The sequence below is a fragment of the Alexandromys fortis genome, unplaced genomic scaffold (assembly GCF_014885135.2).
Source record: "Alexandromys fortis isolate MF-2015 unplaced genomic scaffold, M_Fortis_MF-2015_v1.1 scaffold_5, whole genome shotgun sequence".
NCBI classification, from domain to species: Eukaryota; Metazoa; Chordata; class Mammalia; order Rodentia; family Cricetidae; genus Alexandromys; species Alexandromys fortis.
The window spans coordinates 13,452,372-13,460,237 of record NW_026067924.1 but is presented as its reverse complement, the minus strand read 5'-3'; positions in this window follow the sequence as shown (position 1 = coordinate 13,460,237).

Genomic DNA, 7,866 nt, shown 5'->3' with positions numbered 1-7,866 from the left:
CGGATAGGGGAGCAGGGAAGCACACATCTTAATTAAGGGAGCCATCTTAGGGTTGGCAAGAGATTTGGTGCTCCCAGGTGCCCAGGGCGATGTCCCCAGTTAGTTCCTGGGGCAGCTGAGGACAGAGAACCTGAAATGACCCTATCCTATAGCCATACTGATTAATATCTTGCATATCACCATAGAACCTTCATCTGGAGATGGATGGAGATAGAGACAGAGACCCACACTGGAGCACTGGACTGAGCTCCCAATGTCCCAAGGAGGAGCAGAAGGAGGGAAAATATGAGCAAAGAAGTCAGGACCACGAGGGGTGCACCCACCCACGGAGACAGTGGGGCTGATCTATTGTGAGCTCACCAAGGCCAGCTGGACTACGACTGAAAAACCATGGGATAAAACCGGACTCTCTGAATATGGCGGACAATGAGGGCTGCTGAGAAGCCAAGGACAATGCCACTGGGTTTCTTAAACTCTTGAAAGCAGCGGACAACACACTCTTATTAGCTAATTGATAAAGCATCCTTCTGCTATAGATTATTCTATTGTATAAAAACAGAGTAGAAATATTTAAAAAATTAAAAGCATTCTGTTTTCTTTCATAAATCTGAAGATGGGAAAGGATGTTGGCTCAGTGTCATTCTTGGTGTTTAGCTATTCCTGTTTCCATGGGTACACAAAACATCTCACAGAGGACTGTAAAGCTTAATGACAACCTGAGATCCACTTATTTTAAGTGGCCAGTCTTGAATGACCATTGAAGGGGTGCACTTTTTCCTGTTTAATTTCTCAATCTTTTCAGAACTTCCTGGAGATATAAACTTAATTCCTTTAATAGTCAGGGGATCTATTCTGCAGATATATTTAACTGTGCCCACCTTCCATTTCTGTAACTATCACTTACCAATCTCTTTTGCATTTCTCTTCCTTTCACAGTAATTGCTCACTGCATAGTCTTGTCCCATTATTCCTTAGTTCTCCAGTCACCTAAGTTATTCATTAAAAGGTGGATTATTGCCCTCTTAGTTATATTTTAGAATAGGTGAGAGTTCTCTTTGCTGAAAGAAGAGGAATAATGTTTGAAGGATAGACCAATACAATAAAAAATAAGTTTGCAAAGTTATCTAGAAGTGAGTTCCTAGGGCATTAAAACCTAAAATCATCAAAATATTAAATATGTATTAGTCTGATAGAATAGTCAGAATTGTTATATTGTTTGAGCATGTTTAGAGAGCTATCATAGCAAAAAGTGAGTGACAATGGATTAGCTTCAAAACTGAGATTGGGGATGTAACTGTGTGGCAGTGTGTTTACTGATCAGAAATCAGGTCATAGGCTCAAACTTTTATTTTTCAGGTGTTATAGTGTGCGTGTGTGTGTGTGTGTGTGTGTGTGTGTGTGTGGAGGGGAGTTATAATAGTTATTATTATCTTCTTGACATAGTCTAGCATTATGTATGGATCTCTGGGCATGCTTGCTGAGGATATTCTTGCTTTCATTAGTTGGCATGACTATGGGTACAACCATTCACTTGGCAGAAAAGTCTGGATTGCATGAAATGAAGAAAGCCAGGGGAGCACCAGAAAGTGTTCATTAGAAACTTATCCTTCCTTATCCACTGCTGCACTGTCTATGAAGTCAACTAACAGTGAGTCAAACATATTAAGAGTAAACACTGTCTCAGTATTGAACTCTACAGATCTTAGCTTTTCTTGGCATGAAGGTAATTAACGATGTAGTAACTGTTTAAATAGCATTTTTCATTATACTAGATACTATAAATAATCTATAGCTGATTTAGATCTTCACAGTTTAAATACTTTACCACTTTCTAAAAGGAGGCTGAGCTTTCAGGGATATGGGTGTATAAGTGGAGTCTGAGAATCAATCTGCTCAGAGGACAGGGGATCTCTGATAACTAGAGAGCTGGCCAAAAACAATCTATTACCTCGGCCTGGTAAATTCCAATTTTGAATAATGGACATTCCAACCCTGGGTAGAAAATTCCCTAAATACACTCAAGAATTTCGCTTATGGAGTCCTGGTCTCTGGGCACGACAAAGCCTTTGCCCTCTTGAACTCTCATCAGCTGTGATCACCTGAGGGTGACCTGAACAGCAGTAGGCATTACCTTTCTGCCATGCAGTGGGAGAGGACATGTGATGTACTGGCAGTTTATGGATGTTAGCTGGGAAGAGTTCGGGAGGCTCTATCGCTCCTCAAATGGGTGCCATGAGAGAGCTTTTCCTTAGGTTTAGTTTCCAGTAGGTTGTCATGGAAATATAAGTAATTCCTAGTAAAGTCTGTATTTCAGCAAGCTGCATTATGGTTGGTTTTGGGTTTTCAGTGGGCCTTGTCTGGAGTAAGCAGGCTTTTGTTGAGGTCTCCTCAGGAAATGATCACAGGACAATTTCCAAAACGAGGCCAGAATCTTAAGTAACCTATGTTTGACATTCTGATTTATTACATTGAGTTTGTACCTCTGGGTTTTGCAGATTCCTTGGTTTTTCTTTGTTTTATGCCTGTACTCTTCTGTTTCAAGGATTTTCTAGTTTGGACATTGAAAGGCTAAAAGAGGCTACTTTCCAACTTAGTCCTATTACAATTTCATTAATATCCGAGGTTAGTTCACGCTATTACTAACAAGCTTTTGGTTGAATATAGAGAAAAATAAACAAGTTTAGCTGATTTGGTCAAAAGTCTAAATGAATGTAGTTTAATTAAACCACAATGAACTATGGGTTCACAGTCAGTTTTGAAGAGCAAAATTCTACAAAAGCAATGTAATTAAAATGCTCTATATTCCATGTGTTTTATAAGATTGTATTCAATAATTAAAGTTGTCCTTAATTAGTTAAAAGGTGTGATAAATTGTTCGTTTTTATTCTATACTTTCTGTTAATGAAAGCAATTAAAAGGACCTGAGCAGTCTAAATTGAATTTTAAGAGAAAAAAGTTGGACTGAATTGGGTAACAAGTTTCTTCATATTTCCAAAATAAAGTTAGAGTAGATGGAATAAATTGAAATTTGGTGTGCAAAACATTAACCCAGAAGTTGGGAATGGTGGAAAATATAAGAATATTTCCTAAAACCACTATTACCTTTCTCTTATTAAATAATGTTTTTTAGATTTTGTAATTAAGGCTTTGATGGCCTTGGTTTGGTACTAGACAACAAAGTTTATTTGGTAGCAATACTAATATTTGAAAAGTAATAGGTCAGTTAGGAATATTACTAAGATATATATATATATATACACATATATATATAATAGTAAAATATGTACACACAATGTGTGTGTGCATGCAAGTTTGTATGTATGTCGGTCAATCACATTTTTCAGATGTTGATGTGGTATGTCTAACAAGTTTATATGAAACTGAAAATTTCATGTAAGACCACTCCAGTGCATTAGACTTGTAACTCCAGCATTATTGAAATGAAGGCAAAAAGATCAGGAGTTCATTCAGCTTCAACTGTATCAAAAGCCTGAAACAACCTAAAATACATAAGACTTTATCACCACAGCTAAGAACCCAGTCTCAGACCCAGCTCCACTTTACTGAACTCTTTGTTTCTTCTCCTTGACAAAGCAGGGGCCCTAGCACCTAGCTCACAGAGTCACTATGGGAGTGTACAATGCATCTTCAAAAGAATAAGGCAGACTCGTTGTCCCCATTGAAAATGTTACCTTTGAAAAAGATTATAAGACACTAAGTACTTTATTAAAATTTCAAAGTCATCTATAATGGGGAGATTGAGAGAGAGGGAAAACGTACATATATAAATACACACATATTTTGCATTTCTTTTTGTTATTATGAAGTGTATCGAGACTAAAGCTAACTACTAAGCCTTGCCCAGAGTCCTTTTGTTGATGTTGCCACTATCATAAGCATGCGTGTAGGAAAAAGTAGAGAAAATCTAGAACAAACAATATCCATTGACTTACTGCCTTCACCCCCATGTCTGATATGGCCGCTGCTATGACTTTGCTGTTCTGGCTTGCACCCCTTTTCTTGACTCTCCACAGTCAGAGTAGACATCTCACCCAGCTTAATTGCTGTCCTCTGTCAACGTTTTGTCTTAGAGAGCATTGAGAATAAAAGGAAATGAGAGACTTGCTTAAGCACTTATCACCCCCTGGTCCTCACGGTTCAATTTCTGTGACCATCCTCCTTTGCCCCCCTAAGACCCGGTGATGACAAAAGGCACAGTCAAGGTGGAGTCACATAAACTGTGAGTGAGACCAGATTAGAGAGTAGGAATACTTTTTTTCATTCTTTTTTTTTCTCATTTCTTGAAAAGATTCAGCAAGCATTCCATCATGTCTCATGGTAAATATGTTCTACTCAGTATCATAGAACCTGGCAAGCTCAAAGAGCTTCTACCTTTGAAAACATTAAGAAGAAATAACAGCAAAAATCTACTTGCATTCTCTCGTTTTATTCTTACTTTTCAAAGTTCCCCATGACTGTCAATTCTCTTAAAATTTCTAGCCCACTAAAACCAGTAATGTTGAAATGGAAAAAAAAAAGTCCATTCCATTTTCTGGAAATGATAAAACAGAACTCATGTAATAATTCTCTCAAACTCTCAAAGGAGAAAATATCAAAGTTATTACTAGAAAGTCAGGCAGGTCTCCTAGTATTCATGCCAATAGCTGCTTAGTATGAACAGAGTCCAAGGGAGGGCAGTTCAAACAAATACTCCCACTTAGACTGGTTATCCAGAGGACATGCACACATGGGAAAAGCTGCTCTTTCAAGGTATTCTCACAAGGCACTTGCTAATCTTAAAAAGTGAAAACTCTTACTTTACAGACCACTTTCCTCTTGGAACAAAAAAAAAAGTTGTGACAATTTTTATTACATTTTACCAAGATTACATGGCTTAATCAAAGCTCCTAATGAGCCAGGAAGCCCATGAAAATTAGAGGCTGGATCTCAGCACACGTTCCGGACCCTCCTGCAGAGATGAACTTCTAGGTGTCTAAGTAGCATGTCTACCAGTGCACGGATACGTCTTCAAACTTAGCATGTCTTCCACAAATATTTACTCTCCTCTACTCAAAATCAACCAGCCAGCATATTTTCAAGTTAAATCCCCAGGATCCTTGAAGTGGCATCTGAACATTAACAACAACAGATTTCCACCTTCCCCACTCCGTGAAATACAACTGTAGACAGCCACAGCAACTGTTATCTGAAGTGAACTTATTTCTGATGGAAAAAAAAAAAATATCAGCTGAATTCTAGAAGATATGTCTCAGGTTTTAATTGTTAGTGATGAAATCTCCCTGGGTCAAAGTTTATGGGCTTTTACATTAGTCAGATAATTTGGTGAGGATAAAAAACAAATCCATCACCCTCTGTAGAAGAACTGAGAATGCATTGTCCCCTCGTCTCCAGACCCCTCGCCTGTGCCCACGACGATGAATACATCATTTCTCCTGCATGAAACTTTGGCAACACATAGCTCAGCCCAGTCTTTTCCCACTCTGTTATTCTGTTTTAGAAAACACTGACATTTTCTTAAGCAGACATAATTTACAATTTTAAAGAGCACAACAGTGCCTTGGTGTTTGAAGGCCAGAAAGCAAACAACAGTCCATTCAGTTCGATTTATTTTTTTTCTGAAGTGGAGTCCCATGCCTAGTGAGTTCACGGTAGCTTAAAGCCAAAGAGATGGAGTAGAGGGAAGACAGAGCCCAAGCACAGCATGGGAAGGTCATGAATAACTGGTCACATGGCATGGAAGGTCAGAGCAAGACAGGGGAACTGAGCATCCAAGAGCTGTGTCCAATGCAATGATTTCTGAGGCATCACAGTGGACACAAGCGGCCCAAGATTTTTTTTCTACCATCCCACTGTGGAAAGCAGCAGCTTTGTGGATGTCTGGACTTCAGAGCTCCGTCTAACAGGCTCTTCTGTGAATTCCACACAAAGAGAACCTTACCAGTGTCTATGCGTTCGGATCAATATCTGCAGCAACGTTCGATTTCCAGTGGGGTCAGCTCAGCCCAAGTAGATAAATGGAAGGCTGTGTAGGATGATACCTTTCTGTTGTTTGAAGGAGACCTTGGGAGCAAAGGTCCCTTGTAAAGGATAAAACTCCTAAGCTATTATTTGCAGACCTCCTGATGGGTTGCAGTGTGCTGGTAGTTTCTCTTCCTGTGTTTTCTAATAATCCTTGCTTAAACAGCCAGGGGCTTGTGGTTGGGGAGAAGGGTGTCTGGGAGGAAATCAGAGTAAGCACCTGTGTATGTCTTGTCTAACGTTTCCTAGGGAGATGTGGCAAATGTATATTTCTCTGAAATAAAGAACCAAGCTAGAGCAAAGCAAGGGTTCCACCCAAGTCTGACTTGGGGGCAGTAATAAGTTAATTGGATTTATAAAGGAATATGGGTGACCCCAAATTGTCTGTGTCTGGGCAAAGTCTAACCTCTTCATGAATGATGATTTTGTATAAACTATCACAGTTCCAGCTAACCTTCCATTTTATACATACAGATAAACTCGAATGTGTGCATGCTCATTTGTGAGTACACACCACATACACACAAACACACATGCATACACACATCCACACACATGCATATGACAATATTTTCCAAGATCACTGGCTGTTGTAGGGGGCAGGGGAGAGTAATGATTAAAGTCCTCTGTATTTCTTATTTCTTTCCCCCTGTCCTCCTGGAGATGGTTAACAGGTTCATCGGCATCACAATACAGCTAGCTACCATTGTACTTTGTCTTTATCTAGGTACATGGTTGCTCAGTTATCTCGACTCCAAATGGAAATGAGATAATTATGTCATGCCTGGGATTAAAAATCCATATTAAAAGCCGGGTGGTGGTGGCGTACGCCTTTAATCCCAGCACTCAGGAGGCAGAGGCCGGTGGATCTCTGTGAGTTCGAGGCCAGCCTGGTCTACAAGAGCTAGTTCCAGGACAGGAACCAAAAAGCTACGGAGAAACCCTGTCTCAAAAATAACAAAAAAGAAAAAAACACCAAAAAATCCATATTATAACTCTGTCACTCTACACATGCCCTTCTGTGCATGTGTGTGTCTATGCAACACAATGGCATTTCAGTCAATAAGGTGGAAGAGTGGAAGTTCCATAAGATTATAATGGAATGAAAATTTTCCACCACCCAATGATAGGAGCATTAGCATTATTGTATGACATGTTACTCATGTGTTTTTGAGATGCTGATGGTAGTAAATGCACACTATATTACTAGTTGAATAGAGGAGCACCCACAGTCATGTGCAGTATGTAATAGCTGGGTCTTGTGATAAATGATGGTGTTACTGTTTATTTCCTGTACTGTGTATTTGAATGTTTCTCTAGAGTGGACTCTTTCTAATGATTAAAAATGGCATGAATTGTTTCTATGGGAAACAAACACCTGGACATTGGAGAATCTCAGGAGCTTAATGGGAATGTTTGTTTTCACTGCCTTCCCCGGTAGGCACAAACTAGAGAACCCCATGAGTTCTGTTCCACTGCTGTGAGGGGGTTAGTAAAGGAAATTAGTAAAGATTTGGTACTATATCATTGCTCTGGTGTCTTAGTTAGTGTTTTATTGCTGTGAAGAGACATTACGACCATGGCAACTCTTATAAAGGAAAACATTTAACTGGGGATAGCTTACAGTTCAGAGGTTTAGCCCATTATCACCATAGTGGGAAGCATGGTGGCGTGCACGCAGACATGGTGCTGGAAAAGGACTTGAGAATTCTACATCTTGATCTGCAGTCAGCGGGAAGTAAAACTGTAAGTCAGTTGTCTGGTTTGAGTATCTGAGACCTCAAAGGCCAATCCCAAGTGACACACCTTCTCTAACAAAGCCATACC